The sequence below is a fragment of the Arachis stenosperma genome, chromosome 1, assembly GCF_014773155.1.
Source record: "Arachis stenosperma cultivar V10309 chromosome 1, arast.V10309.gnm1.PFL2, whole genome shotgun sequence".
Classification (NCBI taxonomy): domain Eukaryota; kingdom Viridiplantae; phylum Streptophyta; class Magnoliopsida; order Fabales; family Fabaceae; genus Arachis; species Arachis stenosperma.
The window spans coordinates 54,958,729-54,966,864 of NC_080377.1; positions in this window are offsets into that span (position 1 = coordinate 54,958,729).

Genomic DNA, 8,136 nt, shown 5'->3' on the forward strand with positions numbered 1-8,136 from the left:
GAAACCATGTATCAGCCTCAGTCGGGCTAGTAGTTCCCTTGAACTTAGGCGGATTAACCTTCAAAAAGTTTGCCAAGGTCATCGGGCCCTGAACTCCACCTCCATCATTACCATGGTTGTTCATCTGTTGACCAAGAGCCTCAGCAGTGGCTTGCATAGCAGCAGCCATGTTCTCCAACGCATCCATAAAGTTCACCGGGTCATTAGGGTTATTCTCCGGTGCACGAGCATTCGTACGACCTCTCACACTACCTCTACCGCGTCCACGAGGTGCCATCTGGTTCCTATACACACCAAACAATTGATATTAAGTTGATCAGTCTCAATATCGGAAGTCTAGTGCTTCAAAGTCCCAAATGCATGCTCATGAACGTTTATGCCAATTATATCAAGCAGATATACTAATAGCACATAACACACACACAGAGAATGCACAGAAGCATAGTCAGTCCATCCCTCAGGCTCTACAGGAACGAACTGCTCTGATACCATAATGTAACACCCTACCATACAGAGTCTTATGCTTAAGTCATAATTCAGAGATGGCAAGGTATTACGACCTCTAAAATAAAAATTTAGTACGTATAGTAGTATGAATGATTGATTATAACTAGGAGCCTTTGTAGAAAAAGGGGTAAACAAAAACCGCAACTCAAAAGCGCATCACTCCGATCGATAACGTAACGAACAAGGATAAACCAACGCGAGATTATATATATACAAAGGAGTGTCAAAAACAGGAATATCAAGACTCAAGATCCGGCTGCGAAGATAACCGGTTCGAGCATAGCAATATATACATATGATAAAATAAGGAAAACCCCAAAGGAAACCCAAAGGGACACAAACACATAAAACCTATTCTCCAAAATCTCCCATAAGAGGAGTCATCACAGTTTGTATTATTTAATGGAGATAAAAGTAGCTAAGCAAAACATATAAACCAAAACATAGTCCCCAAGAACAAGGAATCTTCGCAAATCTAGGAGTCTCCAGCATGCCTCAGCGGGAAACCTCACGTCCTGCATCTGAAAACCACAAAATCCGCATGGGTGAGAACCAGAGGTCCCCAGCATGGTAACAGATTCCACATATATAATACATAATAAATAGAGGAAAGCCGAAGGCAATCCTAGAACTTCCTCCAGATAATTCAAAGCTTATAAACAAGCTAAACCATATAAGGGCATCTGACTAAAGATTCTTCAGTCTAACTAATACTTCCCTTTCCAATTCCTTCAGACCTCCCAACCACCAGCAGGAGTATAATATATCAAACACAGTTATATCAGACAAGGAATATACAAATAGGAGCAGTTAAGACATTTAGACAATTAGCAAGTAATATGCAGTCAAATAGGCAATCTCAAACAATTCACATAGTATGCATATGATGAATGCCTGTCCCTAGTGGCCGATGATATCATCTTGTCGGTTATAGAGCCAACCCGACAAGTCCTGGTCGCTAGCCATTGGACTGTCCCTCTGTCGCGCATCCCCAACTCGAGTTATACTCGTTATAAACTTGATCATAAACATGATCCATATCCATCACCCTCACTGGTGAATATTTCGGGGGCGAGCTCATCCGGGTCTTTCACAGTGCCCGGCCACACTTACGACATAGGGTCAACAGAGTATCAAGTCTCAACCTGGAGCACGTGGTGGCTAGCCACTGCTACTACCCAGGGAACTCGTATCTCTGATAGTGGAAGTGCAAATCTCAATTATCAATAATTCAGCATAAACATGCATGAATTCTCATCCATGGATCAACATCCATATCAGCCATTCCGGCTCACGGTTAAATCCATAACCAGCCAATATTCATAGCATACACAGCTATTCCGGCTCATGGTTCAATCCAGAACCAGCCAATTCACAAATAATCACGGCCCTTCGGCCAATGGCATAACAAGCACTTCCACCACCATCCTCCGCATCTCACATAATCATCTTGATCCTCATTGATCATTCATATTTCCCTTGCTTCACTCGCAAGTTCCCTCATTCACTAGCCCCTTTCTAATAGCTAGGCATGTCATAATGATTTAAGACATAAATGGTGAGATCGGAGGCTTAGAAGTATGAGATTTGGCTTTTAAAACTCAAAAATCAACTTTGGGATGAAAACAGGGCCACGCGTACGCGCACTCCACGCGCACGCGTGGATGGCCTCAAAAACTCATCGACGCGCAAGCGTCATGCACGCTAACGCGTGGATTACAAATTTGCCAATCGACGCGCACGCGTCAACCACGCGTACGCGCGGGTGTTCTCGTGCCCCAGGCACAACACTGGCACAGTTCTGGCATAACTCTCTGGAAAATGGCTGGGCATTGGGTGCAGCACAATCGGCGCGCCCGCGCACATCACGCCCACGCGTGGATGGCACTTTTTCGGAAGATCGGCGCGCACGCGCCAGGTGCGCCCACGCGCAAGGGGTCATTATGCTAAAAATTTTCTAAGTTAAAAGCTGCAGAATTCACAGATTTACACCCCAATCTTCCAACGGACATAACTTCCTCATTTTAAATCGTTTTTCACCCGTTCTTCGAACGGCATAGACATCCCGGATCCAATTTTCATTTTTAAACAGATTTGGTACAAAACGGAGATCCGTAGTCCAAGTTATGTCCCGTCAAAGTATGCCCAAAAACCATATTTTCATACAAAACCACAATATGCCATTTTCAAAACAAACCATTTTCAACTCTTTTCAAAATCAATCAAAACATGCCAATTTCATCCCTTTTCTTTGAAATCAATCAAAATGTATCAAATTCAACATCAAGCCTCCTCAACTCACATATTGACACATTACCACAATTTACCAAAATCACTATCTCATCATTTTACCCCACTTCACCCAAGTGGCTCAAACTCAAACACATTGACATATCATATGCTATTCCTCATGCCAATTCTCAACAACATCAATTCCAATAAATCATCATTGTACATAATCAATATCATACTCACCATCAACATGGTTCAACCCACAATTCAACCATAACCAATCATCAAGCATATATCACAACATGCATATTTCTCATACATCATACCACCAAGGCATCAATAAGCATCATCACATATATGACCACATCATATATCTCAATCATTCAACAACATCAACCATTCAATGCCTATCTTAGGGCCTCTAGCCTAAGTATTTCCTACCACATTACATATTAGATACGGGAAACCGAAACCATACCTTAGCCGATTTTCCCAAGCTCCCCCGGAGCACTTCCAAACCACTTATCCACAAGCTCTCAAGGCCTCAACACCTCCAAGAACAGATTTTTCACCACCAAACCCTTTCCAAGCTTTTCAAAGTCACCAATCAAGCTCCAATATCCACACATACACAACCTAAGCCACAACCATCATACCCATACACAACATCTCAAAACCCAAACATCATAAAATCACAAATTACACTAGGGTTGAGAATCTTACCACACCCAAGGTCCAAGGAGACAAGATTAACCTTCTCCTTCAAGAGAGTTGGGTCCTATAACATCAAAGAACCCAAAATCTCAATATTTTACCCATGAAACTCGAAAATAAGGGCTGGAATTTCGAACAGAAACACGTGGCTTACCTCAAGATTAATTGTATGGGTTTTGTAGAGCTCTCCGCGGTGAACGCGTGGCCGCAAATGGAGCGGCAATCGGAGCTCTAGATCAAAAGTTATGGTGGTTTGAAGATCAAGTGAGAGATAGAGGTTTGAGAGAGTGTTCTTCCCCCATCCCTCTACTTTTCAGCGTGTTTTTGAGTGTTGTGAGGAGAGAGAGTGCTGAAAACTAGGGTTTTGGTTAAGTTATGTTGGGCCAAGGGCCCACTTTGGGTCCGATTGGCCCGGTTTGGCCCGTTCGGTCCAATCTTGGTCCGAATTCTATAAAATTGGTACCGAAATTCTCGTCTCAGTCTCCTCTATCACATTTAGCCATAAAAATCACATTTTAGGCTTTCTAGAATAAATTTTCATTTATGGGTTAATTAGCCGTTAATTAACCGGGTTTTACAAATCGTATGAAACGACAGATTGTGAGGGTCATGTATTTATTAAAGTAGTTTTTTGGTTATTTATTGTTATTGTTAGAATATAATTATGATTAATTAGTATTATTTAGTATATCTAAATTTTATTATAGGAGATTACGCTTTATTATTACGATTCTCTTAACCCCTATAAATACCCTTCTATATTGTATCATTTCACACAACTTGAATAGACAACTCAAATAGACTAAATAATACACAAATCCTTTTTCCAGTTTAATCTCTTGTTTCTAACATGGTATCAGAGCCATGATATCTTCCTTGAAGAGAATAGGTTATTTTTCTTGTGGTGAAATTACCGTAGTTTTTGCATTTTTTTATGCCATCCTTCTTTCCATTTTGTCACTCCTTTGATGCTTTTTCACCTCACCGACTAGCCTATTTTCTGTGTCTTATGTTTTTTTCAATTTGAATGATCGAACACTGTTGTCATGAAGAAATTATATAGTTTTCGCTCTCTCTCGCCAGTTTCGTTTTCGTTCTCTCGTGGCAGTTCCGTCTGCGTTCTCTCGTGGCAGTTCCATCTGCATTCTCTCGTCGCAGTCCTGTATGTGTTTTCTCGTGATAGTTTCGTCTGTGTTTTCTTGTGGCAGTTTCGTCTGCCTTTCTTTCTGGTTGTTCGATCTGCGCTTCCTTCACACAAGTGGCAGTTTCGTTGCGCTCCATTCAGACTAGCGGCAGTTCTGTCTGTGCTTTCCTCAGACAAGCGGCAGTTCCATCTGCGCTTCCTTCCGGTAGTTCCGTCTGTACCAGTTTTATCAGTTTATACAATTTTTTTCTCTTTATTTCGTTGTTTTAAATAAGTTTCAAACTCAAATTGTCACTTGAGTTTAAGGGGGGATGTTAGAATATAATTAGGATCAATTAGTATTATTTAGTATATCTGAATATTTATTATAGAAGATTAGGTCTTTATTATTACGATTCTTTTAACCCCTATAAATACCTTTCTATATTGTATCATTTCACACAACTTGAATAGACAACTCAAATAGACTAAATAATACACAAATCCTTTTTCTAGTTTAATCTGTTGTTTCTAACAATTATTATAATAAAAATTAAAGATAAAAATATCACAGATTCAAAATTTAAATTTAAATTTAAATTTTTAATCATATTTGACCATTAAAAATAAATAAATAACTATTGTATTAAAAATAAAATAATTTAAAATATATTTAGTAGATAATAAACAGTAGAATAGAAAGAAATATTCTTAAGATTAAAAAAAGTTAAAAGACGATCTAAACAACAATGACCAAGCTGAATTTTTAAAATTTAAAATTTTAATGTGCGCTTAATTTTTGAGGTAGCTTTTGGTGAAAAGTTAAAGTAATCAAGCACAACTTCCAATATAACTTCCCATCATTCACGTTGTCTTTTAACTCCTACTTTTCTGCCGCACCTAAAAGCACTCTTTTTAACCACACTATATACACTATATGAAACCTATGATATGATATGATAGGATATCCTCCAAATTCAAAATACCATTTTTTTTTCATTTTGGTGTTATTTGTTAGTTTTTTTAGCAGATTTTTTTGCAAAAAACCGTAATAATTAAGGAGAGGCCCTTTTAGCAGAACTACGATAACCAAAGAATATCAACAAGGAAGAATTTGCAGAAAGTTTGGACGAAATAAGTCTCAACTAACTGTACGTACTAGAAAAGATTATAATGACCTTTTAGTTGTGAATGTAAAAGGTATATGAAATTTCAATTTTTTTACCTAATTTTTTGAATTCTAATATTTAATTTATTTCTTTTATTCAATTTTGTATTCAAGTTGTAGACAATTCTACGGGAGAAATCACAATTGGCAAAGGACGACAATTTAAGTTTGGCATTTGAAAAATGATGAAAAAGACATTATAGAACTTGATGGGTTGGTACGGTTTCTGGGTATAATGACCCGTAGAGCAACGCTGTAAATTGAAAAGGTCTTTGATGTGAAAATGTAGGACGTGTGATAAATTTAGAGAAGCTAGTTGAAACTTTAGAGAAAAAGCTATGGATATGAAGAAATCAAAATTCAGTTGGCAATTCTGTACAAATTTTTGTTATCAAAATACAATGATAATGTGTCTAGTTTATCTAGTGATATGCCAGACATTTAATTGGTGTATTTAATAAGTAATAATTGAAATTTTAAATATATTTATTCCAGAAGAGATTAGAATTTATTTTATTTATGTTAAAATTTTTTCTATTTTTTATTATATATAAGTTTAGACTTGTATTATTATTATTATTATTATTATTATTATTATTATTATTATTATTATTATTATTATTATTATTATTATTATAAATCCTTATTAGTATTTTTTATGAAAAAATGTTAGATATTATATATTTAAAAAGTTTGATTTTTGTTATTAATGTTATATATATAAATATAATTTTAGTTTAATAAAATTTTTTGATTATAGCAAATTAGCACAAATTAGCCACATATTGTATATGAAAAACAGAGTGAGTTAGCCACGAAAATAGTGTGATTAAATTATCCAGAGTTAGCTACAAAAAAAATTGTGGCTGAAAAATCTGGCCTGCACAAATTAGCTACGGATGAAGTGTGGTAGAATTATACTTTTCGATTTGATTATTTTTATTTAACCACGGCATTATGCGTGGACAATGATATATAAATTGAAGCTCTTTGAAGGTCTCCACGATGTTTAAAACTGTGGCTAATAATGCTAAAATCGTGACAAATTGAAAATGCAATCCCCCAATTAGTCACAAATAGTCTTTCGTAGCCAATATATAGTTGCTATAGTTATTTTAGAGTTTAGCCACGATTTTTTTCGTGGCTAAACTCCTTATTTCTTGTAGTAAGGTCTTTAATCAAGGGGCATTAAGAGTTAAAGTAGTCTAAGTAGTTTCGCTATGGTTACTTCGAATTTTGGATTATAAAGAATATGTTACGGTATGTTTTTGGTAGGTATTTTTTTTTGTAGTGAGGTTGTTCAGAAATTGCTTCAACTAATCTTAGAACATGAAGATACCCTCGAGAAGGAGTGAATTGAACCACGTGAGGACAGCTAATGCGAGCTAGATATTGGTCTAGAATTTTACAAGTTGTAAACCTCGAAAATCGTTGCAAGCATAGTCCAAGATTGACAAATATCCTAAATCAAAGTTTAGAAAAGATTGTCACAAATCAAAATAAATAACCGAAAGTGTTTATCCCAGGTTGTTCTCCCACAAAATTGCAATCGGTGTGCGTATCATTAGCTATAAAAAATAGGGGTGAAAAGCAATAAGCAAGAAATGTAAATAGGAAGAAACTAAAGAAGCGATGTAAGGAATTAAAAATGAAAGCAATTAAAGCAATGGAAGAGAAATTCAAATACAAAAAGGATCTTGATAAAGGTTGAGAGTTAAGGTCAAATAGGTATAATTGATCTCAATCTACAAACATGGCGATTATGAAGAGTTAATCCTACTAGTCAACCCTTGACATCGGGAGAAAATCAAATAGGCGTAATTGATCTCAATGCACAAATCCTTACCAACTGACTAATTAGACTTAGTGAGAGGATAATGTTAGTAGAAACAAAATCAATTAACAACTCTAAAACATCAATCAATATCAGACATCAATAACTCAAGGTTACCTATATAAACCCTGCGTAATTAAAGAATAATTAGCTAATAAATTAATTATTAATAAAAAAATTAGAGAATTAAATTTTATTAATTCAAAGAGATAAAAATATTTAAAATACAAATTTTTACAGTAATCTTAAAGATTTTGGCTTAAAAACAGGTCAACGGGCCAAACCGATTGAACCGGATCCGCATTGGGCCCAATGCCTAACCCAATACCATCTTAATGAAAGAGCTTTAGCTCTTCTTCTCTCCATCTAAGAGAATATGCTGAAAACATAAAAGGGGAGGGGGAGGGGGGAGAGAAGAAGCATAAGCAAACCTTTGGCTCCAAGTTAATTCCACCATATCTTTCCATCCAAAGTTGCACCGTCTGCGGCCGCATGACCACTACGTCGAGCTCTACAAAACCCACCGAATAAAGAGGATCAAATTAGCTTTATGGGCTT